General features: G+C 46.5%; 1 protein-coding gene across 2 annotated transcripts in view; it reads left to right on the forward strand.

Moving 5' to 3' along the window:
• The first annotated feature begins 5,145 nt into the window (after positions 1-5,145).
• Positions 5,146-12,269, forward strand: part of PLXNA2 (plexin A2) — a 350,823-nt gene continuing 343,699 nt past the window's right edge. For both annotated transcript variants that reach the window (XM_072647950.1, XM_072647951.1), the window contains exon 1: positions 5,146-6,027. The gene's annotated coding sequence lies outside the window, so the exon portion shown is untranslated. The remainder of the gene's footprint in view (positions 6,028-12,269) is intronic.

A 12,269-nucleotide genomic window follows, 5' to 3' on the forward strand; every position in this document is an offset into this window, starting at 1 on the left:
ATACTATTATGGGGAAGAAGACAGAAAGCTATAGGTCAGATAAAAATAAAATTAGATTCAGAACAAACCAGAATCACAGAATGGTTCTTAATGGTTCAAGGTCAACATGTGAAGACATTTCCAGGGATCTGTACTTGGCCCTCTCCTTTTCAACATTTTTATCAGTTACTTGACCAAAGGCTTAGATGGCATGCTCATTAATTAAATCTGCAGATGATGCAAGCCTGGGAAGGATGGCAGATACAATGGAAGATCCTCTTGACAGGCCAGAACATTGGGCTAAATCTAATAAGGTGAAATTCAATAGAAATAAATGTAAATTCTTACCGTGGTATAAAAAATCAACTTTGTAAATACCAACTGGGAGAGGCATGATTAGTATGGACTACAAGATCAAGATAAGTCAGCAGTGAATGTGATCTTGGGTTACATTAAAACAGGCCTAGCTCTAGGAATGGGGAAGTGACAGCATCATTATCTCCTACTCTCCTCAGGAGTATTGTGCTCCATGTATAACCTATGTCAAATTGCTTGCCTTCTCAATTGGGGGGAGGGGAAGAGCAGGGGAGGGAAAAAATTTGGAACTCTAAATTTGGGTAAAAAGAATGTTAAAATTGTTTATACATGTAATTGAAGAAAATATTAAAAAAAAAAAAAGGAATATTGTGCACATTTCAGCGAGCCACCTTTGCAAAAGGACACGTCCAGAGGAGGACATTAAGGATAATAAAGTAAAGGGGTAATACTGAATTGACGATACTTGAGGGGAAGTTGAAGGAACTGGGTATGTTTAAACTGGAGAAGAGAAGATTCAGGGGAAACATGATTTTTGCTCTCAGGCATTTAAAGGACTACAATGGGGAAGTGGAAATGGATTTATTCTATATATCCCCAGAAGGCAGAAGCAAGAGAAAAGGGTAGAAATTTCAAAGAGTCTAGAAAAGCTTTTAACAATTATGGATATCCCTTAGTGGAACTGATGCCTAGAGAAGTGGTAGATGCTTCTTGGAGATCTTCAACCAGAGGCTGAACAATCACTTGTCAGGTTAAGTTGTAGTGGGGATTTCTGTCATGTATGGGTTGAAGCTAGTAAGGTCATTTCCAATTCTGCAGTTCTGTGATTCTAAAATTTGGGGGTGGGAGGAGGGAAGTCACCGGAGTAGGGAATCAAAGCTGGGCTTTGGAAGAAACTAGGGAGGTGGAGGATAGAAGGGCATGCCTTAGCACAGGGCACAGTCTGTACAAAGATATGGTAATGGGAGATGAAATATCATGTGTAACTAACAGTACAAAGACCAGTTTAGCTGGACTATATAATTCATGGAGGAGAATAATATATATAATAAGGTTGAAAAATTGGCTTGGGATCAGATTATGAAGCCAGACATGAATTCATTTGATACACCCAAAAACCCTGTGAGGGTTATGGTACAAGAATTATTACTCCCATCTTACAGAAGAGGAAATGAATATAGAAAGGTAAAATGACGTGTCCAAGTATGGCCATTCAGCCAATAAGAGGCAGGCCTGTGGACTCAGACTTAGGTCATTTGATTCCAAACTGAGTGCTCTTCTGTATACGTTCCCCAACTGTGTTACACAAAGATCCAATGCAATGGGAAACAAGATTCCAAGAAAGCCATTTAAACTTTCTTCTTAAATATTAAAAATTAAATTATACATAAATTCAAAATATTTATCACATGTAGCTGTTTTTCAGCATGGAGAAGCTTTATTTTCCTCTATTTGTTCTGGAACTTTCTTCATCCAGGGGAAGTAGGGTGGGGAGGGGAAGGGAGTCTTTAGGCTTGGAACTGCTTATAGCTTTTGTCCAATCCAAATTACTTTTATAATCCATCAATATTAGATAATTCTGATGAACAGTAATAATACTATTGTTATGGTAGTTAAAAATAGCAAATCCATTCATTTCAATGGTCTTTCACTTTTAAGAGTTCTTTCACATTTATCATATAATTTTATCCTTACAACAATCCTTTGAAGAAAACAGGGAAGTACCTATAGAGAAACTGAGGCACACAGAGGATAAGTTTCACAGGTTGTAGAGTGGGGACTAAAGAGCCAGACTCCCAACTCTCACATAAGAGTACTTTTTACTGAATTCAACTTGATCTTAGGTTTATTTTCCTTTTTGTTACATTATACCAACTTTGGAGTTACCCATATCTTTAGTCCTCAGGTCTTGGTGCCTGGATCTGGAGGCAGGTGGACTGTTCTCTCTAATACAAAATGGATTGTCTTCTTTTGAAAATCCCTCCATTGTGGGGTTTCCTTTATCTAGAGGGTCCAAAATTTACAGAAAAGGGGAGAAAAATAATTTGGATCCTTTTATATCCGTTGAAGCTTCTAATGACTCATTAGATGATGGCAATCCAAAGGTGGTTGGCGGAGGGCTGAAAAGATGATATTTACGATGTTTCTTACCTATAGTGAAACTCAGGTACAGAGAAAAGAAGCAGACTGTCCCTGGTCACACAGCAAGCTTATCATATCACACAGGTCAGAACTGCAAAGATGAGAAATAGGCAAGATGAATGGATGGGGGAATAGATAAGCAAATGGATAGGTAGATGGATGAATGACTGAATCCAAATGAATGAACAAAAATACATTTATTAAGCACTTACTATGTGCCAAGCACTGTGCCAAGAGCTGGGGACACAAAAGCAGACAGTCTGTGCCCTCAAAGAACCTATGTTCTAATAGAAATGACATACATTGGGTAGTGGTAGCCAGAAAATAGTAGAAGGTGGCGAAGGTGGGTAACTCTGCCTAGGGCACAAAAATGTGGGGAGGAAGGCATGACTTTTGAATATAATTTTTATAAGTACATGTATTTTCAATGCCAGAAAATGTAGATAGAATGATCATAGAATGTCATGGCTAAATGGACTAGACTCAATGAATGAATAGCATTACGCGATTACTATGTGACCAACACAATCTAATAAAGCCTCAAGCATCTCCCATTCCAAAAGGAAATAACAAATATAGGAGGAGTGATGGCCTAAGGAGGATATTTTGGTATGGAAAATGGGAAGGAAAATGAGTGGATCCATAAGAACTGACTGACACAACCTCTCCAGAAGTTACAGTAATATATGATTTTTATGTAAAGCATTCCATAACCGAAAACAACAATATAAGTGAGAGCTTGTAATGATGATGTCCTGCCTGGATCATTGCCTTATCATGGCCAGAGGCTTGTAACTCAATGAAACTATGAGCTATTGCCATTCAGGGCTCCCTAAGACAGGTCATAGTGGAGAGTTCTGACAAAAGGTACTGGAGAATAGAAGGGCCTGTTGTGCTGTGGTCCATGGGGTCACCAAGGGTCGGACACAACTGAAGGACAGAACAGCAAAAATAATGATGATGAGTTCAAGGTTCCTTCCTGCTCTCCCATATAGGGATTCTACTCTGGGAACCTTTTTTTCTCCCTCATTTACATCAATGGGAACTAATGCCACTAGAGGGCAGGAGAGAGCGCTTTTCAGGAACGTTGAACATATAGGTGAAATTGTTTTGGGCTGGAGCTGTGAGATACAGCATTAAAGCCCACCTGCTTTCAGGGAACCTCTCAGATCACCTCTGTTTGGTGTGATGTCTAAAGATAACGGGGATGCCAGAACCCAGGTAGTTAACCCAGTGGTGTTAAAGGCTCAAGATTTGCTTGGAAAGTCTTCTAGAAAGTGCCAGAGTTGAGAATTCCCTTTGAAATGCAAACTCTGTGGACCAAAAAATAAAAAAAATAAAAAATAAATAAAAACGAATAAAGCTAAACAAGTGGGGAATAGCAAAGAAAGTAAAGAGTAGTGACTCATGGTTTAACGTGCTGGAAAGTGAAGACAAGACTATTATTCATTAGGAATCCCACCTAGTCTAGGGGTCTGGGAGGGAAACAAAAGCCCAGCAAGAGGCTAATCCCCCAAAGCTAAATAAGCCCCTGGTGTTGGAAGGGAAGGAAGAAGAGATGAGATGAAGGTCATTCAACAAAGAGGTGAGGAGAAGGGAGCACTCCAACCGCGCTCCTCTAGACTGGGCAAGGGAAGGGGAGAGAGGAAAGAGAGATTATATCAGTTGTTTTTGTTGTTATTGTTTGTTTGTTTTTTAAATAACAGAACCGACTGTCCAGTGGAGAGACTGAGTCTGAAGGTGGAGAGGATCCCACCGGTGCTGGGAAACTGACCGGGTGGGGTCCTAAGAAAGAACACTTTATTTGGCTCACCAAGAACTGAGTTCAAAATCCGTTTCTGTTATTTACTATCTTTAGTAAATAAGTAGTTATTTACTACCGTAAGTAAACTTACTCAAGGTTTGAGTAAGTCCCTTTACCTCTTGAGGCCTCAGTTTCCTCATCTGTAAAATGAAGGGGTTGGACAAAAAGATCTCTAAGGTCCCTACGAGGTTTAAATCCTATGATTCCATTACATTAGGCTTCAGAAACGCTCACTAAAGGGTCGTCAAGTGGGTGCCTCTGTCCTCCCCCCACACACCCCAGAAACCCCAGTCTGAATTCTAAGAGCTAATTCTCCATCCGCAGAAAAACTTGGCTGATGTCTCTCTATCTCTTTACCCTGAACGCCTAGCTGAAGGCTCTGCGTAGAAAACAGGGGAGGTTTTTGCATTTTAAAAAATACTCATTATTATTTTTTTTAATACCTCGGAAACTACACGACACTCGCTTATCTATATTAATTGCCTTTATAGGAAGATAAAATTCCCATTTGGCTTCTGGAGGAAAAAATTACACCCCCACTACTGTCCCTACCCCCACCCGGCAGACGTGAGAGTGAGAAGGGGATGAAATGCCAGACATCAGGGGCATGGGGTGGAGAATGGCCCCTCTGAGTCCACCCTGTTCTGCTGCCTCCTCTTCCCATTGCTAGCCCGAGCCCCGGCAGCTCAGGCAGCCTGGATCTCGAAGCCTTGACCCTGAATCCTCCAGCCCGAACCGAGGTTTCCGCTGCCCCCTCGAGACGCTTAAGGTGGCCGGTTAGGTCCAGCCCCGACTGGCAGTCAGGCAAGCCTCCCCCATGGCAAACAGGACTTTTCCCTTTGTGGACAGATGCCAGGGGAGGAAATCCAGGAAAAGCGCGCCAGGCAGTGGAGAGGAGACGGAGAGAGAAAGGGGAGATGCAGGGGGGGCAAGTGAGAAGCGTAGATTCAGCGGATGGTGCCAGCCCCCAGACCTGGTGCGCCTGGCAGGGAGAGAGTTAAAGCCGCCCGGCCTCTATGATAATGAGCTGCATGGTAATATAGAGAGGGGCAGGCTCAGTAGGCTCTGCCGCCGCGGCTGCTGTAGCTGCCGGGCGATGAGCCGTCAGTGCCAGACTCGAGCAGGAGCTAGGGCTGAGCGCAGTTCCTGGGAATTTTTCAGCTGGTTCAGCGAGCGAGAGAGTGAGCGAAAGGGAAAACGAGAGAGACGAGGAGGAAAGGGAGAGATAAAAAAGAGGGACGGAGACAACACGCGCACACACACATGCATGCATGTACACACACACACACACACACACACACACACACGTGTGTGTGTGAATCAGATTCTCGGAGGAAATAGGACCGTGAAAGAGTAGAAGAGAAATAAGGGAAGGAAACGCTGGGATTGCTGATGTCAGAGGGAGCCCGGAAAGTCGCGGTGGAAAAAATCGGAAGACAGGCACTGCTTGGCTCATTCCGAAGAAAAGAAATTGCCACCTACCCCAGCGCGCTCACATACACACCCCTCTGGGCGCCCCCTCCCCAAATCGAGGCGGCCGAGCCCTGGCTTCGGGCGTAAGGGAGCCCTGAATGACTGGAGGAAGGCGCTGATCGGAGACCGGCGGCGGGGCGACTTGAGGAATACAGATAAGTGGCTGGCGGCTTGACGTGGATTTTAATGAATTTGGGCTCCATGTGGATGTTTTCGTCTCCGTGAATCCGAGCTGGGGGCAGGGAGCGAGGCTCCGAGCAGCCCCGGGGGCCAAGGCGAGCGGGCAGCCGGACAGACAGACCTCGGCAGGCTGGGTAAGCAGCGAGGGACTCCTGCCGGGCTCGCCGAGCGGGCAGCGTCTGTCTCGCCCTCTCCTTTCCCCAAACCGTTGGCCCCCTCGGTTAACGGACTACCCCCGCCACACACACATATACACACACGCACGCACACGCACACACACTCCTTCACCTTTGGGGCGTTGAGGATCCTACCGAGGACCGGGGAAGGAGGGCAGCTGCCTGGGGAAGGAGAGAGTTCGCGGCTCCATTTGGCTCTGCCCACCCCGCCCCCATGCCTTTCCTCTCTCCCTTCCCACCCCCCAAGCTCCGTGCCTCGGAGAACGCCGGGCCACTTTCCCGGAGCTGGCATGCGTGTCTGTGTGTGTGTGTGCTTGCGTGTTCGTGTATGTATGTGTGTTCGTGCGCGCGAGTCAGGACGACCGGCTGTCTCCATCTGTGGGGGGATGGGGGCGGTGACTGGAGGCAGTCGGGGGAGCAGAGGTTTGCATTCCCAGCGGTTCCTTGAAAATCCGATGCTCAAGTACAGGCTGGCACTCGGAAGAGGAAAACGTCCTGACACCCAGTCAGCAAGGGCCTCCCTAGCTTGATTAAGAAAGGGCAGGGAGGAAGCAAATACTGCCCAGATGCTTTGGGAGTTTTTTCTAGTAATAGGCTTCCCGCTCCCCCAATATCACTGCTCTGGAACACCCGAGGACTTGGATTTTGAAGCTAACCAGCCACCCTACATGCAGTTCTGGCGTGGCTCTGGGAGAGATCCCAAAGCACTTAACAGGGGTCAGTGTCTGGCTAGTGTCTTATAAGAGCAACACTCTCCCGAAGAGGAGACCGCTCTTGGAGTGGTCTGGAGGTAGGAGGGGTGTATGTGTGTGTCTGTGTCTGTGTGTGTGTGTGTGTGTGTGCGTGTGTGAGACTGACTATATGTGGTGGGAAGGGTGATGAGCTGGGTTGGGATTTTGCCCAAGATCGCAAGGGACACTTTGTGAGCTTTCCTCAGTTGAGACAAAAAATTCCGGTCAATGCCTACCTTCTCTCTTCTCTCAGCCCAAGAACCAGGCCTAGGAACTCTTCCTTTCCTTTATCCTAAGGCACTACTGATGCCATTTGCTCCTAATTTGGAGGTTGGTATAGGTGGAAGATCTTCCTCAGAATCTGCTGTTCCCCAGGGAACTTCAACCTCTTCGTTTGAGAGCTGTGTTGACTCCCCCTTCCCTAATTGGCCCACTGCTGAGACCCAGACTCCTTGGGAGGTGGCTACATTTCCATGAGAAGATAACATGGAAATTAGATACAGGACTGGGGCTTCTAGGATATAGTTCTAGAAAATGAGGCTCCTTTATTGGGGCTCATCCAGAGAGTAAAAGGACCCTGTGTATGACAGGGTCTCAGGTGGGCATCTTCAGTCCTGATGTAACAGCTGCAAAGTGCTGGTATAGGACATGTAGAAGATGTAAAGGTGCTCCTACTATACATAAGGGAGAGGATGGAGGTTAGAGTTTGGGAGTTTCTGGCTGGGGCTAGAAGCAGTGACTTGGAGACTCACTATGGAAGAAAGACCTATAAAGTTACTAGATGTGTGACTTCTTAAGAGTCTAGTGAACTGGGACTATCTCTGAAAGTTAGCCCCCCAGGGCTACTGGCAGGGATGGGAGACTGGAATTGGAGTGGAGCCCTCCTTTGGTGAGAGAGCCCCACACACCATCATTCTTTGAAATCTAATGCCAGCATCACTTCTTTATCAACCTCCTCCTAGGGTTTGGCAGTTCCAGCCTCCTTTCTGATTTGGCTAAGGAGTCCAGGGCCTTTGCTAGAGCAAATCTAGCAAGTAGATGCTCTAGCTGTGACTTGGGAAACTTAATTCCATGAGCTATCCCAACCCTCCCCTCCCCAGCCTTCAGGTGAGCAGATGTCTGCCTCCCTGGACTCCTCATTACCCCCAAGGCACCATTTGATACAAGTATAGTGTCTCCGCAATGGCCTAGATATAGGGAAGAAGGAGGAGGAAGAAGAAAAAATTAGGTGGATACTGCATAGAAAGCAGGGGAACAGGATGGGGAGAAATAGTGTTTGTGGGCCCCCTTATCAACCCCCCCACCCATCATCCTGACTCCCTCTCCAGTCTTGAGCCTGCCACCTACAAGCCATTACTAGGAAAACTAGCCTTGGCCCACAGCTGATCCTCACCAGGGACTTGATGAGAGAGAAGGTGATTCCCACTGCCCTCTCTGCTCCCGCATGGGCCTCAGCAAATTGCATTAGGATGGGGCAAATTGGCCTGCAAAGCAGCTAAACAGAAATGACATTTGGAGCGATTTGCAGTGGGGATGCCGAGGGGCAGCAGCTATAGCAGAGAAATACCTGAGCTTCATGTCTTTTAAGGCTTGGAGGACCAGAGGACTAGCAGAGAGGCTCTTGGCTTTGCCTTGACTTGTGTGTCTCTGAAGGCTGAGGACCTGGGTAGGGGCGAAGGAGACTGAACAAACTGGCTGGCTGGTCTCCCTCCAATCCCTAACCTCTCTGGTGACTAAGGAGAAATGCCTGTACTTAAAGGAATCTTCATTCTTAACTCCCTCCTTCCTACATTGACTAGGGTACACCCCACCCCATCTCCAAGGTCCAGAGTTCTTTCTATCTGTCTCTCTCTCCCAACCACCTGGCGCCAGGCTCTGGAGAATGTGAAAGTTCATCCTTCTCTGGCATCTGCTTATAGCACCCTTAAAAGGAGAGCATGAGGGGAAAACAAGCCCACCTCAGGGAACAGCCACTTCCTGGCCAGGCCCATTTCCCATTTACAAACGCGTCTGATTATTCAGCTAATCTTTATTTCATGGGCATGTTGCAAGAAAACACACAAGCAGGAAGGGAAGCCAGTGACACGGTTAAATATACACAGCGGCAGCCGCTGGCAGCGGTCTAAGCGCACCGATTCAGGTAGTATGAAATATTGATGGAGCTGGGCTTGTCACTGCATTTAGGTTTGTTATATTATCTGTCCTGCCCCCTCTCCCACAGATGCCTCCCTGACGAGGGATATGGCAAAGGGATCCCCCAGCTCTGCCTCTGGAGAGGCACTGCTACACACACACACACAGACACACACACACACACACACACACACACACAGCTGTCTGCATGTGTTGCCACATACAGCTGTCTCCACACACACACAGACTGAGGCACAATATACTTCTGTCCACCCCAACGAATGGAGAGGCAGGGAACTCCAAGTCAACCCCCACCTCACCAACCCCCCACCACAATCATAAAGAGACGAGTACTGTGTTACAGTCTGTTAACGAGAAATAATTCAGCACCATCCTTTGGGGAAACTGGTGGAAACCAAGGCTTCGAGGTGTTGGTGTTTTATAACTCAGCCTCTCTACACACCACCCTTCCCTGAACCTCCCCCTCCTCAGGGATATTCAGTTATTAATTCATTAGGTTTGAATTTTCTAAACCCTCCTCTCCCCCATCCCCTATATGCTCAATTCAAACAGTGATGAATGGATTAAAATCCCTCAAGGGAAACAGTTTTTCACTTAGTTACAAAGATTTCATGCCTAATTAGAGGAAATGTGGGTTGGGGGTACCTTTTTTTTTTTTTTTTGGTCATTTTAAAAATTGTTCACCTCCACCCAGCTTTGCTAAGACCAGGGTTTCCAGATAGGATAAAGAAAAAAATAATGTAAATGAGGAAGGGGGAAAAGGCAAAGAGATATGGGGGGGGAGGGGATTCAGACCTTTTGTCCCCACATAGTCTCTAGAGGGTGAATGAGAAAAAGGGTGCCTGTTTCCACATCTCTCTGCTCAGTCTCCTCTGCTTCCCTGACTCCCATGCCTTGGCATTTAGACATATGGAACTTTCCTATTGAGAGGCATACTCTATCATCTGATTTTCTAGGACAGAATTGGAAGTAAGAAAGTTCTTTGTCTTTGGGAGTTGGTCGGGAGTAAAGAGAGTATGGGCAGTGCATAGAGGACGATAGACCAGGGAGCTAAAAGAAAAGGCAGTGATGACAGGCAAGGAGAAAAATTCTTTGCTTCCCCAGTCAGTTAACCATTAACCTTCCTGCCCTGCTTTAGCTGATATCTGCTCTCCCAGTGAAAGGATATCGCCTGGAAACCCAAAGGACTAGCAGGTGTTCCACCAGCCCCCTGCCACCACAGACACTTCATGTTCTCCCTTTTCTTCCTCTTCACTCTCCCCCCCAACAATTTCCACTTTTTTGCTCTCCCTCCCCACATGCACAAACGCTTCCCACCCCCTACCAGCTGTCCCTTCACCCAGGCCTGCCAGTTGTTTGAATGAGAGAGCACATCTGAGAGTTGTCACAAAGCAGTGTGGGAGAATGGACTGAGGACAGAGGGCTTGTTTCCTTCAGTGCTTCGAAGCAGGTGCCTCAATCCCCAGGTCACATAAAACCTGTCTTTGGCCAAAGTTTGCAGAAGGGTAAATTACAGTCTCGATTCCAAATTTCTGTAAAGAAGTTTGACTCTGCTTGTGCTTCCAACTCTGAATATTGGATACTCAGTGTTGTTTTGACTCTTCTGGGTATGAGACATTTGAATGCAGTGCTGTCCAAAGTTCTTTCAGAAAGTAAGGAGACTCTCGGTATGGTGTCAGAGAGATCAGAGGATGGACAGAGCCAAGTTGAGTCACCTACAGAAGCAGGGACTGGTCAGTCAATTAGCATATATTAAGCACCTACTATATGTCAGTCTCTGAGCTAAGCACTGGAGATACAAAGAAAGGCAAAAACAGGAGACACAAAGAGGCAGAGATGGAGAAACAGATATAAAGGAAGAAATCAGAAACAAAATAAGATTAAAATGTAGACAGAGACAGAAATAGGGCATGGACCCAGCTGTCACTGCACAGCCACAGCGGTGCGAGGTGGAGGAGAATTAAAGAAGGGGAGAGAATACGAGCAGGAAAGAGCGAGGTGGTTTATGAAAAGTGAGAATGGCAAAGGCCTCTGGGTTCTGTATGAAAGTCCCTTATGGAGGCTTGGGGAATGGAAGTTCCACTTTATGGCCACTAGAGGGGGTCTCTTGCAGATAAGGCTGACTTCTAAACAGTAGCTTTTGTGCATTTGGAGGGAGGAAAAAAATGAGAGAAATGGGAAAAACCCAGCTGTCACTGCACGGAGACCACAAGTGGTTATGTTGTGTTGTCAGCAAGACCCCAGGGTCCCCTTCTGGCTGAAGGGGAAATTGAAAAGGCAACTGCTAGTCTTAAATAGGACTGTGCCTTCAGTGTGGGGAGGGGGGAGGAGAGGGGGAGGGAGGGAGCGGGAAGGTGGAGGATAGTAGGCGGCAGGAAAAATGGTGGGGACTGCCCAGGAGGGATGCCCTAGGCATGCAAGTTTGCCCGCATCCTGATGTGCTGGCCACCGGGTGAACGAGAGTTTGCCTTTATCTGGAAGAGGCTCCTGGTCCCTCCCCCACATGCTGTCTGGTTTCTGCATTTAAAAGATTCTTGCAGCTCCCTAAATGCAGATTTGCCAAACACTCTCAGGTGGTAAAACTGATCCTAAAGGGACTTGGAAAGGGGGAGAGAAATGGCCCTTGCAATAACTGAACATATGTCAAAGATGTATCACAAATCTAATCTTCTGCTTTGTGATCTCAGTGGGAGCGTTCCTCTGAGTTATAATCCACCCTTATGTTTCAGCTGGAGCTCAGTAATGAGAGAGAGCAGAGTCCAGTGTCTTTCCTCACCGGAGGAGTTAATGACTGTCTGATGGGGGCGTTGGAAAAGTATTGAAGTTGGGGGTGGAGAGCAGAAGTCGAAAGACAAGGGAGTGGGGAGAGGACTGGAGGGAAGCTTAACATCTGATCTTATCCCCTGATACCAAATCTTGGCTTTCCTTTGGCTCAAATTTAACCTGGGGGGAGAAAGAAGAAAAGCAAGATATATGTATCATGTTATAAAAGTTTAATCCTGCTTTGCCTCAGCTAAAATGACTTTCAAGATGGGAGATTAAAAAAAAAGGCTACAGAATCACTCTTGGAAAGTTTAGCTTGTCTCTAAGGAAGGAAAATGGAGAACAGAGGTTAGGAAGACAGTAGCAGCTGGAGAAAATGTCCAGGACAGTGTTTCCTGCATTCTAATGTTATATCAGTGGCCCACCCCAAACACAATGAATGAATGAATGGATGGATGGAATGAATGAATAGGAAAAGCACCTGCTATCCATATACTATACACTGTGTGCTAAGCTTTGAAGATGCAAATATAAAATCAAAGCCTGCCCTCA

This window comes from Notamacropus eugenii, chromosome 2, assembly GCF_028372415.1.
Source record: "Notamacropus eugenii isolate mMacEug1 chromosome 2, mMacEug1.pri_v2, whole genome shotgun sequence".
Classification (NCBI taxonomy): domain Eukaryota; kingdom Metazoa; phylum Chordata; class Mammalia; order Diprotodontia; family Macropodidae; genus Notamacropus; species Notamacropus eugenii.